At 39.1% G+C, this 22,323-nt stretch overlaps 1 protein-coding gene, 2 long non-coding RNA genes and 1 other non-coding gene across 6 annotated transcripts in view; 2 read left to right on the forward strand and 2 right to left on the reverse strand.

The window, feature by feature from the left end:
* Window positions 1-22,323, forward strand: part of Clic4 (chloride intracellular channel 4) — a 65,972-nt gene that overhangs the window by 9,599 nt on the left and 34,050 nt on the right. Inside the window, exon 1 of one of the 3 annotated variants that reach the window (XM_005318073.5) lies at window positions 16,579-16,597. The exons of 1 other annotated variant lie outside the window; for it this stretch is intronic. The gene's annotated coding sequence lies outside the window, so the exon portion shown is untranslated. Of the gene's footprint in view, window positions 1-16,578; window positions 16,598-21,044; window positions 21,065-22,323 lie in introns of those variants that run through there. One more of the 3 variants, XM_078025615.1, reaches the window with a different exon arrangement.
* Window positions 960-5,475, forward strand: LOC144367944 (uncharacterized). Its single transcript, XR_013427599.1, has 2 exons — window positions 960-4,145; window positions 5,336-5,475. It is a non-coding gene; the product is annotated as an uncharacterized LOC144367944 (long non-coding RNA).
* On the reverse strand, window positions 6,209-22,238 carry LOC144367943 (uncharacterized). Its single transcript, XR_013427598.1, has 3 exons — window positions 22,122-22,238; window positions 9,466-9,550; window positions 6,209-7,126 (listed from the first exon to the last, which is right to left on the reverse strand). It is a non-coding gene; the product is annotated as an uncharacterized LOC144367943 (long non-coding RNA).
* On the reverse strand, window positions 15,165-15,269 carry LOC120891143 (U6 spliceosomal RNA). The gene has a single exon (XR_005735562.1). It is a non-coding gene; the product is annotated as a U6 spliceosomal RNA (small nuclear RNA).

Below are 22,323 nucleotides of genomic sequence, written 5' to 3' on the forward strand. Positions count from 1 at the left end.
GTCTCATTCCAAAGTACCTTCCCTTTTACTTCTCTCCTCCCTCTCAAATCTTGAATAAATCTTACTTTTGCTATTTGTTTATCAGATATAAATTACTTGATCAAGCATTTATGATCCAACTTGTATTTCCACTCTGGCTGCATGTATATTTTATATCCTAATTATATTGGTCTTGAACATGTCTTGTATTTCTTTGCCTTCCGGGGAAGAAAAAATAATTTTTTTTCTCCAGTACTCGGGATTAAACCCAGAGGCACTCTATCATAGAGTTACATCCCCAGCCCTTTTACAAGAAATATTTTAAATTTTTTAAAAAAATATTTTTAGTTGTAGATGGACACACAAACCTTTATTTTGTTTACTTATATGTGGTGCTAGAATTAGACCCAGTGCCTCACACGTGCTAGGTGAGCACTCTACCACTGAGTCACAACCCCAGCCCAATATTTTTTTAAACATTTATTTTTTAGTTCTAGTTGGACCCAATACCTTTATTCTGTTTATTTTTATGTGGTGCTGAGGATCAAACCCAGGGCCTTGTACATGCTAGGCTAATGCTTTACCGCTGAACCACAACCCCAGTTCCCACCCAATATTTAAAAAAAATTTTTTTTTTTTTGAGAGAGAGAATAAATCTTTTTTTGTAGATGGACACAACATAATGCCTTTATTTTTATGTGGTGCTGAGAATTGAACCCGGGTCCTGCTCGTGCTAAGTGAACGCTCTACCGCTGAGCCACAATCCCAGTCCATTTTTTAAAGAATTTTGAGACAGATCTCATCAAGTTGCTAAGGCTGGCCTCAAACTTGTGATCCTTCTGCCTCAACCTCCAGATTACTATAGATATGTGATTACTATAGGTGTGTGCCACTGTGCCCAGCACCTTGGAACATTTTTGTTGATATTCAAATCTCTTGAGATAGGTTTGGCTTCTGCAACCTTTCCCCTATCCCAAATTTCTGCCTGCCCAAATGATATCTTCTCTTTTTTTATTTCTTTAATAGATATCAAGGCAGTGCTGGGGTTGTGGCTCAGTGGTAGAGCACTTGCCTAGCATGGGTGAGACACTGGGTTCAATTCCAGTGAGCACTCTACCACTGAGCCACAACCGCAGCCCAATATTTTATAAATAAAAATAATCAAATAAAATAAAGGTATAAAAAATTAAAAAAATAAAAATAAATATCAAGGCACATTCCAGGTGCTTGGCTATACACCAGTGGATACATCATTTCCGTTGGGGGAGGAAATTAAACACAAGTCTACTAATGATTTAGTGCTATGAAGAAGAGTAAAGTAGGGTAGAAAGTAGAGTGAACGATGGGGGGTGCTGCTTTCTGACTTGAGGGGACATTGGGCAACACTGTGGAGGACAGCAAATAGGGCGGCAAAGGCAGAGACTACCTATAGGAGCCTTTTTCAGTAATTTGGGCATGAGGTGGTAATGGTTGGACAATGGTGGGAAGTAACCTAATTCTAGATATCGTTCTAACATGGAGATAGCAGGAGTTTGGATGAATTGGATGTGGGATATGAGAGAAAGAGGGTCAAAGATGATTCTGAGGTTTTTCTTCTGAACAAGTAAGTGATGGGATTGCCATTAATTGGTGTGAGGAAGTCTACGTCTGATGAGGAGGTTATCGAGATTTTTTTTGAACTGGTGATTGAACCCAGGGATGCTTTGCCATTGAGCTACATTCCCAGCTCTTTTTTATTTTTGTCTGTGAGACAGGGTATTGCTGAGTTGCTTAGGGTCTCATGAAGTTGCTGAACTTGGCCTTAAACTTGCTATTTCTCTGCCTCAGTCTCCCAAGTCACTGGGATTACAGGTTTGTGCCACCACATCTGGCTGGGGTTTGTTTGAGATGGGAGGATCTTACTACAGTTTCCAGGCTGGCCTTGAATTCATGATCCTCCTGCCTCAGCCTCCTGAATAGCTGGAATTACAGGCGTGTGCCACAGTGCCTGGTAGGAGTTTAATTTTTGACATGTTGAATTTGAATATGTCAACACCTTATAGGATCTATTGTCTAGTGGGAGAGGCTTATATTAAAGAAATACATAAATAGATAACTATGTAATTGAGGAAGAGAACAGAGCATCTTAAGAAAAGATGACAGGAAGCTCATTGTAGCTGGAGGTTCAATGAAAATTTATTTGAGAACCTGATTTGTAGGATGAGTAGTAATTAGAGGAATAAGGGGGAGAGAGCCTTCCAGGCTGGAGGAATCAGCATATGTCAAGCCTGGAAATAGTCGAGAAATTGAGAACGTGATTCGAACACGGAGGGTATAACTGAGGAGTGGAGGGAGGAATAGGATGGGGTCAGGTTGTTGAGGTCCTCGCATGCCCAGTTTTATCCCTCGTAACAGTGTCAGTTCCCAGAAGGGTGCAGGTGAGGGGACTCAGGGTTGGGGTTGCAGTTCAAGTTGAGAATCCTGGCTGTCTGTGGGAAATGCACTGAGTGGAGGCAAGGGCAGAACAGAGGGGGACTCTGGGCAGTCACTGCAGTCAGTGATCAGGGTGCCTGGGTTAGGCAGGAGGTGGCAGAAGAGAAGAGAATGGGTTTGGCGTATCTTTTAGTCAGCTTTCTTGCTGCTGTGACTAAAGGATCTGAACAGAACAATTATTTAAAAATATTTTTTAGTTCTACATGGACTCAACATCTTTATTTTGTTTATTTATTTTTATGTGGTGCTGAGGCTCGAACCCAGCACCTCACATGTTGAGGCAAGTGCTCTGCCACTGAGCTGTAACCCTAGCCCTGACCAGAACAATTTTAAAGAAGGAAAGGTTTATTTGAGGGCTCTCAATCCACCAGAGGCAGGCATGCCTCAGGGCTCCAGGTGAGGCAGGATGTTATGGAAGAAGAGTGTGCTGAAATAGCTCACATGTTGATCAGGAAGCAGAGAGAGATACACTCTCCAGACACGGGTATGCACCCCAAAGCCACGGCCCAACTCCCACCTCTAGCCATTCGCCACCACCTCAGTTACCACTCCATTAATCCCTGTCAGGGGGTTAAATCACTGGTTGGGTCAAGACTTTCACAACCCAATCATTTCTCCTTTGAACCTTCTTGCATTGTCTCATATGTGAGTTTTCGGGGGACACCTGACATCCAAACCTTACCAGTGTAGATTTTGGAAGTGGAGTAAATAGGAATCCATTGAAGAAGGAGGTGTGTGTGAGATACTGTGAGAAATGATAGGTCTCTAGTTGGACTCACTGGTCCAGAGGTGCCTTTTATGGAGACGGAAGAGGAGCAGACAGTTGACTTTCTGATTTGTTGAATTTGAGATAGCTGAAATGTCAACTTGAGATGTCTCCAGATATACAGATTTGTTCAGAAAGAAGTCTGGGAAGGGTGGAGAAATCTGGGTCTTGAGGACACATATGCGTATATGCTATTTATGTGGTATTTAAAATGTATCTGTTCACTCTGTGGATGAGGGAAGAGTTGGGCAATGCCAAGTTCTTAGGAACTCTCGGCACTGAGGCCTGGGTTATGGAGAAGCTAGAAAAGGAGAACAAAGAGGAGTTGTGAAACTGCCAAGGGAGGGGAACCAGAAGAGGTTTTTAAGAAGGAAGGAGTGACCACTTGTATCAAGTGGAATGTCTTTTGGATTCGTCAGCGTGGAAGTCGCGGATAACCTTAGCATTGTCAGCCTGGGAGCGGGAGGAGTGGTGAGGGGCTGAGATGATGGTGGAAGAGTGCGCAGGAAAGGCGGTAAGGGAGGGGGTCCCGGACAGTCAACTCTCAGTAAACTTGGTGCAGGAGAGACAGGTTGATAGCTGGAAGGGGACAGACAGATAGATGTCAAAGGAAAGCTTTTAAAATGTGTGAGCCTGAAGAGTTGGATTGAATGCTGATCTATTAGAGGAAGAGGTGAAAGATTAAATGGAGACATGGTTTAATAGATAATCCGTCCGGGAACCTCTCAAGTGCCATCTATTCCTTGAAGTCCCTCACATGAACCTTCTCTCTTTTGTGAACCTCCGTGCAATCCCTTTCCCCCTTTTTTCTTTGACCTCAAAGAAGGAGAGATTTTGTTGAGAGATTTGATGAGGGAGAGATTTTGTTGCTCGTCTTTGTATACTCCAGAGGATCCAACACCGTGTTTTCTTGAAGGACCAACCTAAGGTGGGTTCCTCTACTTCTTACCTCTAAATGCAAAAATTATTTTGTTGCTCTCTACTAAATAATCAAGTTCAAATCCTTACTCTGGCACTCAAGTCTCTGGCCTTCATAGTCTAGCTCCAGTTAATTGAACAAATCTATCTCCTACTTCCTGTGTCTTATATTCCAGCCAAATTGAACTCTTCGTTTCCTCTTCCTTATGGGCTGTCATTTTTCTGAAGCAACCTTTATTATTCCATTGCCATTTGTTTCAAACCTATATTGTATTTTAAGTCTCAATTTTAATGTTTCTTCATTTGTTGATCCTTTGGGGTTTGTATTTTTTAACTCTTTTATGGCTCTTCTATTATCTACTTTGTGGATAGTTTTGGGTGAGTCTTTGCTATAATAAAGGAAGCCCCATGCAGTAGGATCCCTGTCCTAGTCATCTCTGCACCCACCCAATGTTTAGTACATTGCTTGTCTCACAATAGATTCTCAATAAGTCTTTTTTTTTTAATTGAGTAAGTGCACTTAAGTATAATTAATAGAACTTCCTTCTGCTACTGATTATAGTTGGCCAAAAGCTAAAAATATTCTTTAAAATATGCTGCCTTTGGAAAAGGAACATCTACTTAACAGCAGTATTTGATGGATAGTTGACAGAAAATAAAGCAAAGACTAGCTGAAATTTCTGGCAGAAATTCTACCAAATTTGGCTACGCCACTGAAACACTGATGATTTAAATTAGATTCGGAGGGGGAATTTTACTTGATCAATTATCAGCCCAGTATTTCTCAGAAGCCTTCACTCACTTTTTCTGGTATCATAGTGCCTAGTTTGAAAAAAGATTCCAATTCATGGGGACATAACCTTATTTGACTCTAGCTTTTTAATATGGCAGAGCACTTCTTACAAGTTTGTTGTTTTGGGCTTTGAAGATTCAAAGCCAAAAGCAGAGTATTAAGAGTTTTCTCCTAAAGCAGGTTCCCAGTTAGGCTTTGTAAGGTAAAAAAAAAAAAAAAAAAAAAGCATCTTTTCTCTAAATGCTGTAATTAACAGCATCTTCCCCTTAAATAAAATGAAGTTCAAGCTTGAATAAAATCTGCCTTTCAACATTTATTTTGACCTCTTAAAATTTCCTCCATGCTTCTTGTATCCTCTGCCACGTCACAGAATTGGTAACATGGCTTCCTCCCTTTATTTCTGGCAGATATTCCTTTAACCGTGGTGTCGGAAGAAGACGATGATGCTGGGGCATCTAGATTCTGCCAAAACCTATTCTTTGTCTTGTTAAAAATGATACCTTAAGCAAGTTTAGGACTCACCAATAAAGCCCTAAATTCCTTTGTATTTATTTTGTATTTGGGTCCCCTCTCACTGCCTCCTCCTCCTCCTTTTGTTCCGTAAATACGGAGAGTACAAACTAGTACCAGTTTAAGCAGTCATCCATTAAACAAGCCTGTACTTCAGTGTCTACTAAGTACCAGAAACTGCTCTAGGCCCTGGGGAAACAGAGAAAATGTGCTCTCAAGCTCTAGCAGCCCAGATAGGAGCCTTAATGTAGGAAGGAACACTGTACCATCACTGCAGCTGGGAAAATATTTTCCAGGGACTCATCGCAACTCTCTGCCTGGGAAGCTGTTTTACCTCTACCAAGATCTGATGTGTGTGTATAGATGGCTGCTTATTCTCTCTGACTTATTTTTATGTTGCATTTCCCAAGTGCATGTTGCAAGAAATATATGGAACTAACATAAACATTTGTGGAGTACTTTCCATGTCTCAGATGCTGTGGTAACTGCATTATGTGTATTATCCCATTCAGTTGTCAGTAAAATGTTTGCTGAAGAAATGTACAGAAGCTTTCTTTCCCCCATGCACAAGCTTAATTCCAAAAGAGGCTACTGGGAAAAGAAGAAATAAAAGATCATGTGATTGGAAAAGCAAATGCCTAAAAATTCACAGAAATACTAATATAAGAAGCCAGAGAAATAGGCCATGAGGGTCACGCAACTCCCTGGACTCAGTTCATATTTGCTGTTATGGTGCAGTGCGTCAAAAGAACTCTTATTTTAGATTGAAATGAACAGATTTACTTTTTATTCCTTGTAAAGTAAAAAAAGATTGACAGGAGAGTCCATGACTGTGCGCCTGTGACCTGCCCACCATTGGGATTTAGATCAGTGGTGGCATTTACTGTCTTGATAACTCAGCAGGGACCCTGACTTAGGTTTATAGTGTTGCCTAGGTGTTGCTTGTAAAAAGGTTCTTTCCATCTTTGGGATGTTTGAGATCTAAGATCTCAAAGTCAAAGCCAGAGGATAGTTGTTGACCTGAAGGATTACTTATATTCTCCATGTAGGCACTGAAATGGTCCATTTTAGAGTTCAAATCATTAGAATTACTATTTCAGGTTTGCAGATGAGTGACACATAGAACACTGGATCCAGTGTTTTGCTATTGGAGTGTAGTGGTGAATTTTCCAGCCAGACAGCTTGTTTGATCCTGGTTCTTTATACCCTTCATTTAGTGCCTTAGTGTCTCCATTGGGGTAATAGTGTCTTATCTCTTGGGTTTTTGTGGAGTTCAAAAGAGTTAATAAAAGAGAAGCACTTAGAGTCTGACACATAGCAAACCTTGTTTGTGTATGTTATTCCGCCTTTGGGAATGTGGCGCCAAGGCTGTGTTGGTTAGTTTATGTCTTCAATATATGTACTTTCAACCTCCAGGATGTTATGAAGTGCAGTATCTGCCAGGCTGCCACCACACGAAAGTGGGGAACTTGCTACGCTTTCTCAGACACAGGGTTAGTACAAAAAAAGTCCAAGATTAGACTTGAACTTATTCCTGAGTTAATTTCAGTGACCGTGATCCTGTTTATGCTTACTGGGTTGCTAAAGGACAGTCCAACTGAATCGCAGTTTTACTCCATTTGCTTCAGCAGCTCTTTGTGGACTTGTAACCAAAGCAGAGGCCATTCTTTTCTTTTCTTTCTTTCTTTCTGAAAGCACAAAAGAAGTAAACAGGAGTAATTATGATATAGCAATAGCAACATATGATCTAGTGGTTCAGAAGAAGTATTTTGAGTTATGGATATTGGCTTCTTGTGCTGCTGAATTTCATTCTTCCTTGATTTTTGTGGTATTCATTTATAAAATTAAACGGGTCACATTTATTTGATTTTTTTTTTTTTGGCAGTATTGGGGATTGAACCCAGACTTGAACTATTTTTTTTTTTTGGCTATTAAAAATAAATCTTTATTTCTCAGCAGAAGCATATGCTTATAGAAATTACTGCATGTTTGAAAGACTTGAACTATTGCTAAGCTATGTCCCCAGCCTTTTAAAATGTTTTTGTTTTAAGACAGGGTCTATGTTGCCCAGACTGACTTCCAATTTAGGATCCTCCTGCCTTAGTTTTCCCAGCCCCAGTACTCTGGCTTATCTGATTATTTCTTTAGGGCAAATGTAACATGAATAGATATTTAAAATCTTCATTATCCCAGAAAGGGAGGAAGACTTTACTTTGTAACTGTGATAATTGAAACAGTGTAGATTTATAGGTTCCAGAGCCAATTGATATAGTACAGATTTACAAGGTTTTATATTTGACGCTTTTAGGGGGTAAAGGTAGAGTCGAAGTCTCCTAATTCATGTATTTCTTGACCCTAAATTTATTGTTTTGCCTGGTGCTGGAATTTGAACCTAGGGCCTTGCACATGGTAGGCAAATGCTCTACTGCTGAGCTACATCCCAGCCCCTTTTTATTTTCTGATTTCAGACAAGTTCTCACAGAGTTTGCCCAAGTTGGCTTCACACTTGTGATCCTCCTTTCTCACCTCCAGAGCGGGGATTACAGGTGTGTGCCACTGCATGTGGCTTAATTTTTTTTTTTAAACCTTATACCATGGTTACAATGGTGATAGAGCTTTAAAGTGTTAGCATGGCTGTAATTGATAGATGAGATAAGTAAGGGTCATAAAGTGACTTTAAAAATATTTATTATATATATTAAGTTATAAACTTCTTAAAACTACATGATTTTGTTTCTAAATAGGATATAGTGAACCAATACCTAAAAAATGAACAGTAGTTGTTAATTTCCCTGTTAAAGGTAGGATAATAATCAAAAGCTTATCCATAGCATTGGGTACTGATTATGGGTCCGGTACAATATGCCAACTTTTTACATGTTAGCTAATTTGATCCTCATATAAACTCTGAAATAGGTTCTGTCGATTCTACTGTATACAAAAGGTTTAGAGAGGCCATTGCTTGTGTATGGTCAGGACCAGTAAGTAACAAATTGTGATTCCAGGCCTGAATCTTCTTTTTTGTGGCGCTGGGGTTGAATCCAGGGCCTTTGAGTGTGCCAGGCAAGTGCTCTACCACGGAGCTGCTCCCCTTAGCCTCACTTGGTAAAATTTTAAAGGAAACTAAAATTTTATCATCTCACCTCTTTGCATTTTGGAGGCCTAGTTAATTAATATTTTAAAGCATTTATTTATATACTTGTAGAAGAAACCTGACTTGAATACCACATATTTTGATTTTAAAGTTATTTTCCAATTTAGAAATGTCAGAGGAGTCCAAGTTCAGCAAAAATAACATATTAATTTGTTAATATTTTCCTCTGAATTCTTTCTTCCTAAGCTCCTTCCCCTTCAGAGGAGCCTACACTTTCCATTGTTGATAGAAAAAAAAAAATAGTAAGGAAGTTTCTTTTTGTGGAGAGAGGAAATGGCTGTTAGTTCAGGACTTCATCCATATTAGGTATAAACTAAATTTAGAGTTGTAATCCAAGAGTGAAGTCACATCTATAAAGTTTTTTAGGCCGAGCTAATGAGATCAGCCAGTACTTTTGAATTGGTCTTTTATCCCCCCTACTTTTGGCTTACTTAAAAAGTTACCACATTGATTGTCCTGTGGTCAGCCTGCCTTTGCCCCTTTAAAAAAAATAAAAGCCAAACCATTTACAAGGAATCATTCTGTAAGGCAAATAATTAAAATTTCTTTTAGTTTCTTGACCCTGTTATTTTGCCCTCACTAATTTTTTTAAAAGTTAGTCTTATCCTTCAGCTTTTGTTACAGGAATTTTTACCAGGAGGCTGGACTTGTGTAAGAAACATGCTTCACATAATGCTTTCTTGAGTTATTCAGTTTTTGACCATTTAAGTTAGATCCCATTGTGGCTAAGTGGAAAACAGGATTTCTTCTGATTGGCTGGTTTTAGAGATTGTAGTAGAGACAGAATGATGGAATAAATCTCCTGTTTCTGGCTAGAGCACATGTTGTTCTCAATAAGGACTTTTGAAAGCTCCCCAAAGCATTCTTACTCACAATAACCGTCTTCAGCTCTTGTGGTCCTCCTTAGAGCCCTTTGCGAGCTTGCCAGGGCTCTCAGCTACTTATGAATGTGCTGTTTCTGAAAGGAAGAATTCTATATGTTTATGGCAGATTTAATTAAAAGTAGTTTGAAATGCAACTAACAGTACAAAGTTTAGCTTAACAGATTTCAAGAGTGTTTTAGGGAGGCAGTTCACGAACCCAGATATCTTGTTTAAATAACTTCGAGCCCTCAGCAGAGCTGGACCTTCCTGCTGTCTTTCTGAAGCAGTTGTGCGTTTTCGTTTTCTGCTATTCTTCTGAATCCTCTTTTTTCTCTGGCTAGAATGTGAATTCCAGGAGTTTTGGAATCAGACTGTTTTCTTTATCCTTTATATCCCCCACCTACCACAAACCTTGATAGATGAGATAGTTCATTAATTCAGTAAACATCTGTTAGCATTTTGGGGCAAATTGGTATGCACAGTACAGGAATAGAAGCATGTTAATAAAATAGTACGTCTGTTTCTAGTGTGGTGTTCTATATTACCTCATGGTAAAATACCAGAGGTAGAGGTAGTGTTCAATTTTCAAACTCAAGACATGTTATTTGGGTTTGGCTAGCTGCTCATTTTATAGCCATTGGTCTAAGCTTAATAACAGATTGGTAGAGAGGATTAGAATCTTCAAATTATATAACTGGAAGGCCAGGTTCAACCCTTGCGTGTACCTGGACCACTTTGCTGCTGTTTTCATCAGTAAAGCCTGCATGTTTCTTAGCAGTGGCGTCTGGTCTGGCCCACATGGATGCCAAGGTCGCTAGCCTTAGGCCTGAGTGTGAGGCCCAGACAGAAAGCTTGAGACCTGAAAATTTGAAGTCAGAGCCAGAGAATTAAATCCTCATAGTTAGACGTAGTCTATTAGCAGACACATATAGAGATAGAGCCAATAAATGTGATAATGGAGGCATATTGCCAGGGAAATGAAACTTGATTTCAAGAGTGAATTCTTTGAATAAAAAGAATATATTTTTCATTAAACAGGCTCAGTGGCCCATGTTTGTAATCCCAGTGGCTTGGGAAGCTGAGGCAGGAGAATAGAATAGCAAGTTCACAACCAGCTTCAGCAACAGTGAGGTGCTAAGCAACTCAGTGAGGCCCTGTCTCTGAATAAAATATAAAATAGGGTTGGGGATGTGGCTCAGTGGTCGAGTGCTCCTAAATTTAATCCCTGGTACCCCCCCACCCCCAAAATATATTTTTTCAAATAAACTACTTGGATGATAAAGGGATGATTTTGTTTGTCTTATCTAAAATAAAATTGACACATAACTATACTGTTTGAATTTGCCTTTGTCATATTTAGAACACTTGTGCACTGAAATGATAAGTTAAAAAGAAAAAAATCTCAGTAGCAGACATGCTGTCTTGTGTTCTTCAGTTATGAGAAGTTTTAGGCCAGGCCAAAGATAGACTATTATTCTGAATAATAATTTTTTTCACAGCTGAAATATGTAAGTTTAAAAGAAACTTATTTTGTAATACTTCTAATGAAAAAATTTTTAAAAATACAAAAAATACAATACCTGAGAAATATTCATTTGGTCATATGCTTATCAAGTGCTAATATTTTACGTTAAAATATTCTGTAGTATTTGCATGATTGTAATTTTTTATTGTCTTCGTTAATTTACTGTTCTTAGTCATTTAGAGGTCCAAAATTTAGCTATTAAACTCTTGTGATGTACATAATTAAAGTCAATTCTCTGTGCATATCCATGTCATGTAGTTCTTTTTCTAAAGTGAATCCTTGCACTTTCATTTATCTCCGAATCCTTTATTTTTGCCTGGAGAATTTAGATTGTTCTACAAAAGGAGAAACTGGAATTTTGACTCCACTGCTGAACTCTTGGTGGCATGTCTAGTTAAACTGGTCTGGAGCTCGGTGAGTGACCTAGCTGTTGCTCACTGTGTTTGGGTAGCTGCTGGTAGCACAAACAGGGGAAGCGGGGGTCTTTCTGGAACAATTCATCATTTTCTTTCGTTCTTAAGATTTTTTCTGAATCTAGTTTATACTACAGCTGGTGTATTTTTAAACTGCCCTCAGGGAAAACGGGTTGCTGGATTTTTGACTTGACAGGAGAATTTATTCTTCCTTCTAATGCATTTGTTTTTAGTTGATAAACAAAGGAAGACACCAGCAGTTAGTGAATTGATCTTAGGTCAGAAGATATGTTAAAAATGTGGCTTAGAAGCTGGGTGTGGTGGCAAATGCCTGTACTCCCAGGGGCTAGGGAGTCTGAGATAGGAGTATTTTTGCAAGTTCAAAGCCAGCCTCAGCAATTTAGCAAGACCCTGTCTCAGAATAAAAAAATAAAAAGAGCTAGGCGTGTGGCTCTATGATAAAGCCCCCTGGGTTAAAATCCCCAGAACAAAACCAAACAAAGAAGTTTAGACCATGGAAAAGTTTGGGATGCACTATTTTTGGATGTGACCAAAGTGAGAATAACTAGTTATACACGGAGTATGTTTCTTTATTAAAAACAAAACAATAATAATAAAATAATAATAAATACAAATTAATGTTCTGTATCCTGAAAGTTACTTATCTAAATGCTGAACATTGACATTCTGAATCGTTACCTGAAAATATCTTGACTTCACTTCTGTTCTTTGAAGAAGTTTATATAGGATGTGGGGTTTTGACTTTTCATGTTTTCTGGCTTTCATTCTTTCTTTCTTTTTCTTTTTGGCGTGGGAGGGTACCAGGGATTGAACTCAGGGGCTCTTAACCACTGAGCCACATCCCCAGCCTTATTTTGTATTTTATTTAGAGACAGGGTCTCACTGAGTTGCTCAATGCCTCGCTTTTCCTGAGGTTGGCTTTGAAGTCGATCCTCCTGCCTCAGCCTCGCCACCATGCCTGTCTTGGCCTTCATTATTTCTGATGAGAATTCAGCTGTCATTCAAACCATTACCCTCTTGTGTGTAGTGTGTAACTTTTTTCTAGATATTTTAAAGATTTCTTTTTCCTTTGCTTTTTACCTTGTTCCCCCTTTATGGTTCTAGCAGTTGAACCCATTGGGCTCTACTACTGAACTACATCCCTAGTACTTTTATTTTTTGGTACAGTTCTCCTTAAATTGCTGAGGCTGGCCTGGAACTTGAGATTCTCCTGCCCAACCTTCCATGTCGCTGAGATTAAAGGTATTTGCTGCTATGTCTGGCTGCTTTTAGCATTATATTACATTAAACCTGGGATGATTATTTTAACCTTTTTTAATGTTCAGGAGAGTTTTTTTTTTAAATTTTTTTTTAAGTTACAGTTGGGCACAATAAAACCTTGTTTTTTTTTTTGTTTTTATGTGGTGCTGAGGATTGAACCCAGCTCCTCGCACGTGCTAGGCGAGTGCTCTACTGCTGAGCCACAACCCCAGCCCTTCAGGAGACTTCTTGAGTCTATAACTTTATCCTTATTTGGAAAAACTGGGCTGCCTGCCTGCCTTTCTTCCTTCCTCATCGTCTTCACCATCTTCTTTTTAAAATCTTTATTATTTTTTTTTTTATTTTGCAGAACTGAGTATTGAATCCAAGGGCACTTTATCACTGAGCTCCATCTCCAACCTTTTATTTTTATTTTGAGATGTAATCTCACTAAATTGTGAGGCTAATGTTAAACCTCCTGTGTCACTGGGATAATAGGCATGTGCCACCTTGCCTGGCTTCCATAGAGAATTTCTATCTTTAGTATAAGCGTATTTTTGTTTTGTTTCTGAGCATAGTTGTGATAACTGCTTTATATTCTGTAGACTCTTGGTCATCTTAGGGTATGTCTCTGATTTTTTTGTTTGTTTGAGAATGGGTAATGTTTTCTTGTTTCTATGAGGAATAATTTTGATTGTTTCTGATATTACAAGTAACAAGTTGTAGAAACTTTGGATTTTGTTATGTTTCTCTGAAGAGTACTGATTTTTTTCCTTCTTTTTTGGGAGTACTGGGGATTGAACTCAAGGACACTTGACCACTGAGCCACATCTCCAGCCCTATTTTGTATTTTATTTAGAGTCAGGGTCTCACTGAGTTGCTTAGCACCTTGCCATTGCTGAGGCTGGCTTTGAACTTGTGCTTCTCCTGCCTCAGCCTCCTAAGCTGCTAGGATTATAGATGTGCACCATGCCAGCTCTTTTTTTTTTTTTAAGTAGGCAGTTAATTGAATTGAAAATGCAAAATGCTATTCCTTTGATAGATAGCAACTTAGATTTCATTTTGTTTCCTTTAGCTGAGCTACATGGAGTCTAGTGTGTGTGTGTGTGTGTGTGTGTGTGTGTGTGTGTGTGTGTGTGTGTGTGGTTTTTCAGGGATCAGCCAGAGATTTGGACAGAGTTTTATGCAGATTTTAGGGTTCCCCTTCTTTGGCTTTCTTTTTATTTATGGTGCTTTTATTTTTCAGTGCCGTTGGCAGTTCTGGACTATTCTTTGGTTCTGCATGCCAGCGAGACTATGAGTTTCCCATTAGCTGCCCTGTGTGGCATAAGGGTAAAAGATGAAAATAGGAAACCCGAGCAGTACAGCTCCTTCTTCAAAGTGTCAACTCCCTTCCAACATCTGCCTGCTTTTATTCAATCTCCAGGACCTTCAAGTGGTCATTTTTATATAGAAATTAAGCTGTTTTGAGAGGTAGAGGGTTAGTCCTTTAGTAACTGGTTGGCTATACTAGAAGTCTCAAAATAATTTTTAAATAAATTTTTAAATTTTAGATTTATAAAAAATTGCAAAATAGTTGGTTCTTAAATTGGTTTTAAGTAAAAATGTTTCTAAAATATGTCAGTGCTTCACTGGCTTCTTAAAATGCTGAGTTTAACTGTTAATTAATGTCAGTGTTCTGAATATAAATTCAGTAATGCACTAATAGTCTTAGTATGTGAGATTATTTTCCTTCTTCCTCAAAAGCCTCAGCCATAACACCTCTTTTTGTGAGAGCATCTCTGTGTGCATGTTTTTCTTTGCTAAATTAGCTCTGTTGATGTACTCTCTTTCCTTTAATTTTCTATTGCAACGTGTTGTGTTCAATAAAACAGCTAAATAAACTTTTAAAATTTGTTTGAAGTAAGAGTAAGTATTTCCGAGAGCTTGAGTGTTGGTTTAGTGAGTCAGGCACCTGATCCTTTGTGTGTGGTTGTGTGACGGGTGTGAGTTGCCCTGAGGCTGGTTCTCTAGACTGTGCCGGCCACCACATTGAGCACCACCCCGTGTGTGGCCACTGATTGCTTCAAAGTGTCTAGTCTGAATTGTGTAATTATACCATATACACCAGATTTTGAAGGCTTAGTACAAAGAAAAGAATGTAATAACTTTTTAGGTTGATTACATGTTGAAATGATATTTTAGATGATATTTTTTGTGTTAAAAAATACTACTTTAATTACACCTACTTACCTTTCTTTTTCTTCCTCCCTCCTCTCCCTCCCTCCCTTCCTCCCTCTCTGTTTTTCTCTCTCTTTTTCTCTCTTTCTCTTTTTCTGTCTTTCTTTCAATTGAATCCATGGCACTCTATCACTGAGCCACATCCTCAATCCTTTTTATTTTCTGTTTTGAGACAGGGTCTCACTAAATTGCCCAGACTGGCCTCAAATTTGGAATCCTCCTGCCTTGGCCTCCTTAGTAGCTGGGATTTACAGGTGTGAACTACCATACCTCAACTTTTTTTTTTTTTTTTTAAATGTGGGCTGTTTCATGAATTTGTGTCATTTTTGTACAGGGGCCATGATAATCTTCTCTGTATCATTTCGATTTTAGCGTATGTGCTGCTGAAGGGAGCACTCTTTTTACATTTTCAGTGTGACTACTAGAAAAATTAAAATAACATTTGTGACCCTCATTATATTGAATATAGTTTAGGAAATTTATCTTGCATGATAATGATGTGAGTTATGCCATAAGAACTGTGAGACCAGCCAGGTGATTCTTGTATCTCCTGAGCTTCAGGATAAGAACCTGCATCTTGGCAGCTAATACTGTGGAACCTGGAGTTCAGACACTCAGCTCTGCCCTCCTCAGTTGTGTGACCTATGGTGGATTAATTGGCCTCTCTAACTGCAGTTCCTTCATCTGAGCATGAGGAAAACAATACCCAACTTCATATGGCTATTGTGGGGTGAAATGTATGTGGACAGTGAATATGGAGCAAAGCAAGTGAGAAATAAATTGCTAGCTGTCTTATTTTCAGAAAGTTTTGGCAACATTTTGATTCATTCTAATTGGTATTTTTTTTTTTTAAAGAGAGAGTGAGAGAGGAGAGAGAGTGAGAGAGAAAGAGAGAATTTTTAATATTTATTTATTTTTTTAGTTCTCGGCGGACACAACATCTTTGTTGGTACGTGGTGCTGAGGATCGAACCCGGGCCGCACGCATGCCAGGCGAGTGCGCTACCGCTTGAGCCACATCCCCAGCCCCCTAATTGGTATTTTATAGGGAGTACAATCAAGGTCGATCCAGACAGACAATGACTGTATTCTTGTTCAACCCCCTCCCACTTTCTTCATGTCAGTCAGGTTTTGTTTTATACCCCACGGATCCCCCCACTTTTTGGTGGTATTAGGGATTGAATCTAGGGCCTTGTGCATTGCTAGGCAAGTGCTCTACCACTGAGCTGTATCCCTAGACTAACAGTATCTGTACTGAAGAATTTGGAAGAAAAAAAATGTGGATTCCTCTGTGAAAAGAAGAGATGTTACCTTTAAACATCAAGTCTTTTAATTATATGTTTTATAATTTGTTCTGAAGAAATACTAGACTTTGCTCCTTGTGGCTCAGGCTGTTGATGGGAGCATGCCCAAGGCAGAACTGAATGTTTTCATCCTGGTTCTGTTGTGCTTAGTTGGAAAGTGCGCTCCTTGCACACCTACACTTTGTTTTTAAAAATGATTCCAGCCGAGACATTTCAGATTCGGTTTAGTACAGATTAAAGCCTTCATTTTCATCTTTAGCATTTGCTTTATTTTTTATTTTTTAAAGAAAGAGTGAGAGAGAGAGAGAAAGAGAGAGAGAGAGAGAGAAAATTTTAATATTTATTTTTTAGTTCTCGGCGGACACAACATCTTTGTTTGTATGTGGTGCTGAGGATCGAACCCGAGCCGCACGCATGCCAGGTGAGCACACTACCGCTTGAGCCAAATCCCCAGCCTAGCATTTGCTTTCAATAAGAAATAAAAATACTTAAAATCTTTTCTCAACTGAATTAATTTCTTCCATTATTTTCAGTTAGTAGTTTTTCATCAACTACATTCATTTTTTATTTAAGAAATTATATTTTATTTAAGAATTTTAATATTTTGGCAGCTATTAGGGACAGAATTGAGATCAAACATCTGCAGTATTTTCTTAAATCTTAAAGAAAAACAAAATATGTTCATTTTAAAAAGGAAACAAATAAAAAAACCCCACAAGTGACGGAATTTCCCTTTCCACCCTTCAGCATCTCAAGGCACCTTGCTCCCATTTTGAGGCTTTCCTGGACTCAGTTGCTCAAAGCAACTGAGACATTGACATAGGAGACATTGATATTTCTCCCCCGCCACCCTCCTGTTCTGGGGACTGAACACAGGGGCTTGTGCGTGCTAGGCAGGCACTCTACCACTGGAGTGCGTTCCTCGCCATCCCCCCTCACCTTTTTTTAAGACTTTAACCTTTATTTATTTGTTTTTATGTGGTGTTGAGGATGAACCCAGGGTCACCTGTCCTAGGCTAGTGCTCTACCACTGAGCCACACCCCCAGCCTCCCCAGCACTTTTACTGGGTACTCAGCCCAGGGGTGCTTTATCACTGAGCTGAATCCCCAACCCTTTTTATATTTTATTTTGAGGCAGTCTTGCTGAATTGCTTAGGGCCTCCCTAAATTGCTGAGAGTGGCATTGAATTTGTGATCCCCCTCCCTCAGCCTCCTAGTAACTGGGATTATAGTGCGCCAACACACTCAGCTGTGACATCTTATCTAAAGTAGGTGCTCCTTGTCCTTCCTGTGAGTACTTGGTTTCCTTTAGACACTTAACCACAGTTTACAGTTTTTAACTTGATATGCTTACTATTTTTTTTTTCACAAAAATCTTAAGTTTCATGAGTCCAGATCTTATCTTTCTCACTCCCAGTAGTTTCTTGTGTGCCAACTACAGTGCTGCGAAGATAGTGGACCTTCAGTAAATATATGTTGGATGTGGAGTATCCCTATCTGGGGCCTAGGTAAGGAGGTTTCTGTAAGGTGCTCTGTGACTGCGGAAAGAAAGCCCATACTGAGAACTTCAGAGGAAAATACTGTCTTAAAATTGAAATCTATGGAGAATAGAATTAGTTATAAACAAATCAAGAGTCCTGGAATGCCGTTATTTCCCCTTTACTCATATAAAGAGTTTTCTTTTTTAGCCAAGCACAGTAGCACACACCTGTAATCCCAGCAACTCAGGAGGCTGAGGCAGGAGGATGGCAAGTTTTATAACTTAGTGAGGCTCTAAGCAACTTAGGGAGGCAGACCCTGTCTCCAAAAAAGTGGGTGGGGTTGGGGATATGGCTCAGTGGTAAGGCATTTTAATCCCCAGTACCTGCTCCCGCTTCAAAAAAAAAATTTTTTTTTTAATTCTTTTTTTTTTTTTTTTGGTGGTGCTGGGGAATTGAACCCAAGGCCTTGTGCATGTAAGGCAAGCACTTTACCAACTGAGTGATATCCCCAGCCCCTCTTTTTTCATTCTTTACCACGTTTAAATATTTTTATTCTTACTGTTTAATTTTCTTTTTTTTTTTTTTGAATTTTTTTTTTAATATTTATTTTTTAGTTCTCAGCGGACACAACATCTTTGTTTGTATGTGGTGCTGAGGATTGAACCCGGGCAGCACGCATGCCAGGCACGCATGCCAGGCGAGCGCTGCCGCTTGACTGCTTGATTTTCTTTTGTTTGTTTTTTTAAGTGGTACTAGGGATAGAATGCAGGGCCTGGTGCATGCTATCTAAGCACTCTACCACTGAGCTACTGCCCAGCCCTTCCTGCTAATCTTATTTAGAGATAAATGACAACATTGGTTTGGATACTTAAAATTGTTAATAACAGAAAACCCCAATTCAGTTCAGCTCTAATGACCAAAGAAGTCTAGGAAGAGCTCCATGTGCATGTTGCTTGCCAGGGTCCACTTGCTTGTGATTCTCTTGGCTCTGTCTTCTGGTGTTGGTTTTGTCCTCAAGCCACTGTCAAGTCTGCACAGGTTTCACATCCAAGGTGTTCCTTTGCTAGAATCCTGGGAGATTCTGTGTCTTAATAGTTAGAACTGGGTCCCGTGATTATGTCTAAATCAGTCAGTGGCAAGGCGAATGGAATTATCAAAACCGACTTAGAATCAGTCAGGAACTGCCCTAGGGTTGGGGTTTGGATCATCATCGCCTGCAGTCCTGGGAAGAGGGAGGAATGGATGCTGACCAAAAATAGGTGTCCTATCATCAAAAAATGATAAGAATGCATGGATGTTGGGCAGGCAACTATCAATTTGCTAAAGTGCCTTCTGTGCTCTGTTAGTTCCCAGATGATTTGGGGACTTATGTTTTTGCGAAAGATGATGGCTTAATTTTTTAAAAAATATGTTTTTAGTTGTCAATGAATCTTTATTTTATTTATTTGTATGCAGTGCTGAGAATCAAACCCAGTGCCTCACACGATAGGCAAGCGCTGTACCACTGAGCCACAACCCCAGCCCTCAATTTATTTTTGAGAAAAATTATTAATCAGGAAAATCAGGAGATAATATTTCAGGGCTGGGGATGTGGCTCAAGCAGTAGCGCGCTCACCTGGCATGCGTGCAGCCCAGGTTCGATCCTCAGCACCACATACAAACAAAGATGTTGTGTCCGCCTATAACTAAAAAAATAAATATTAAAATTCTCTCTCTCTCTCTCTCTCTCTCTCAAAAAAATATTTCAGTGGTACAATTAAAGTGAGCTATAATATAGTTAGAAGCTATTAGGGCTAATGTAGGAACTAGATTAATAATTAAAAAACACTTTATTTTGAGATGAATTCAAATTTACAGACAAGTTGCAAGAATAACAATTCAAAGAACACCCTTTACTTTTGTTTACATATTGTTAACATTTTACCACATTTTCCCTTATTATTCTTTTCCTGTCAGTTGCATACCCCATGGCTTTTTTTCCCCCAAGTACTCCAGTAAGTAGGATGTGTCCTGTATATACAATGTTGTTACATTACAGTTATCAACTTCAATCAATCAGTCTCCCACCCCCCTCCTGGAATAAGAAACCAAGACCCAAAAAGATTAAGTAACTTACCCATGGTTAAGTAGCTTCCAGATGGAAAGTTTAGCCTGTTTTGCAACAAGTCAGGTATTGGTTCCACCCCTATTACAACAGAATCCTTTCTGACTAGCTACAACATTTAGCAGTGTACATTATAGTATAAAATTTGTGATTGTTCTTTTAAACTGGATATAACTATCCCACAGCACTTGATCTATAAAGAATTCTGGGTCCCCAAAATTATCCTTGACACTATATTTAGTTTTTAAGCCAAAATTCTTAGAAACATTAATGTCATATTGGTTTGCCTTAAAAAGTTCTCATTTTTGCTTTTTAGTTCATGTGAAATAAAAATGTTTTTGAATTTGACTGTCTGAATCTTACAGGGTACTAAGCTGGCTTGGTTTAGGTTTGGGTTTGTCCAAGTTTAAGGCAAGGTAGGTTGATATTCCTTTAACATCAGGGAGGGAACTGTTATTTACCAAGCATGACAGTGTCAAACAGCGATCAGGTTACTGGTCTATGAAGAGCAGAGTCCAAAAGACATCGAGAGGGATTCAAAGTTTAACCATGGAGCAAACTCTTTGCAGTTTTTTTTGCATGTTTCCCTGTCAGTGTTTATGAAATATGGTGAACCCACCAAATGCATCAGAATTAGAATTGCGTGAAGGGCTTATTAGATTGCAGGTTCCTAGGCCCCTCCTCAGCCTACTGAAAGCAGGCATCTGAAGGGAGATCTGGTAGTCTCCATTTAAACCTGCTGCTTGAGGATTCTTCCACGTCCTATATAATTCTGTTAATAGATGCCCTTTATCTTTAGAGCTTTCCCATAGTCATTCTGTGACTTGTGTTTTCCTTCATTTTAATAGGTTTAGGGTAGAAAGGTTTTTGTTTGCTTGCTTTTTTAAAATGAAAGATGCATGTTCATATTATAAATATCGGAAAGAATGAAAGAATATGTGTACGGTGAGCTACACCCTCGACTTTGGAGCCTTGTGTTCTTCTAAGCCCTTGATGTGTATTAGCTCCTTTATTCCCATACAATCCACTGAGGAAGGTACTGATATAGTCCCTGTTTTATAAGAAGAAAACAGCCCAGAGAGGCCAGATTACTTCTTAGAGTACTTAGCTAGGAAATGGTGGAGTTGTCTGAGTGGCTGGCTCTAGATCAGTGCTCTTAACTACCATTCCCCGCTGAGTGAGTGGAAATAAGGATTAACCAGATTAGTGCATGTGGGGAGCTTGTTATAGGAGAGTGGAGAGTTCCTTAAGGTGAATATTCTACGTGGACTCCAAGAGACCCTCCTGACTGCCTCTCCCCCTGGTAGGTGGGATCCTTGGGTCACTTCACCCTCATCTGTTCCTCTCTCAATTGCACAGGCTCTTATTTGGAGAGTAGATTTTATGATTGGGTAATGCTGAATAAGGAAATGGTAGCAACCCAAGTCTTTCCATTGTCTTGTCCTGGACTGGGTTTATTTACATGGTAAGAGCTTGGGAGGGTCATAATTCTTCCACTTCCTATCATTTGACTTTATTGAATTTTAATTCTTTGATATGGTTATGGTCAGGAAATATTGGTACAGTCTGTGCAGTACCAGAGATTTTTGACATCCTACATAAATAATATCTTTGCTCACTCCATGCAGTGGACGAAACTTTATGGTCACTGTTTCTTAAAGCACAGGGTCACAACACACTTCATCAGCTAAGGGAGTTAAGTGTGGAATATACTTAGATTCTTTCCCCCATTGTTTTTTGAAAGCTAAAGTAATGTAGGGATTCTAATGACCAAGGGTTTGAACTAACGAAACTGTTTATAAGCCCTGGGTTCTATACCTGAAGCATCTTTAAAGCCAAGCAACTTTTTTTTTCCCCAAGCAACATTTTTTAAACTCTTACCATGTGCCAGGAGCTGTGTGTACCCTAACCCATGTGATCCCCATAATGATTGTATAGTGTTTTCATAGACGTTAAGTAACTTCCTTAAAGGTGACATAACTAAGTTGTGAGGTCAGGATTCAAACTCAGAAATTTGATTTGAAACCTTGTTACTTCCTGCACACTCTGCAGACATTATAGAAGGACAACAGCTTATTAAATCTTTAGGCTCTACATGTTGGCTTCAGCATGTGTTTAACACAGATCCTAAAGAAATCAGTAATAGAGGCCAGATGAATTTTCCATTTACCTGTTGGTTTGTGACTTGTAAATTAATTAAGGCATTTTGATGATTCTTCTCACTTAAATCAACAGAATCCACATTAAGCATAAATGGGGTATTGCAGTTTTTAGGTTATTCTTTAGCAACACTTTGCTCTGCATATTCCCTAGCAAATGTGTGCAGTTAAATAATTTAGTGGTCAGGAGCCCACTCTTACCTTTAGGTCCCAGCTTTTCTCTCTCTTTCCCCAGCTATCATCACCCCTCACCCCAGTCCCATGGGTGCAAAGAAAGAGATGAGCAAAGTTAAAACTCTCCCTCTTAGGTATGTTAAAGTCTCACTTGTCTGAAGACTGATTAAACTAGGTTTTCTAAGTGAGCAGTTCTTTAATCTTGACTTAGTAAAACATTAAAATATTT

The sequence above is a fragment of the Ictidomys tridecemlineatus genome, chromosome 11, assembly GCF_052094955.1.
Source record: "Ictidomys tridecemlineatus isolate mIctTri1 chromosome 11, mIctTri1.hap1, whole genome shotgun sequence".
Classification (NCBI taxonomy): domain Eukaryota; kingdom Metazoa; phylum Chordata; class Mammalia; order Rodentia; family Sciuridae; genus Ictidomys; species Ictidomys tridecemlineatus.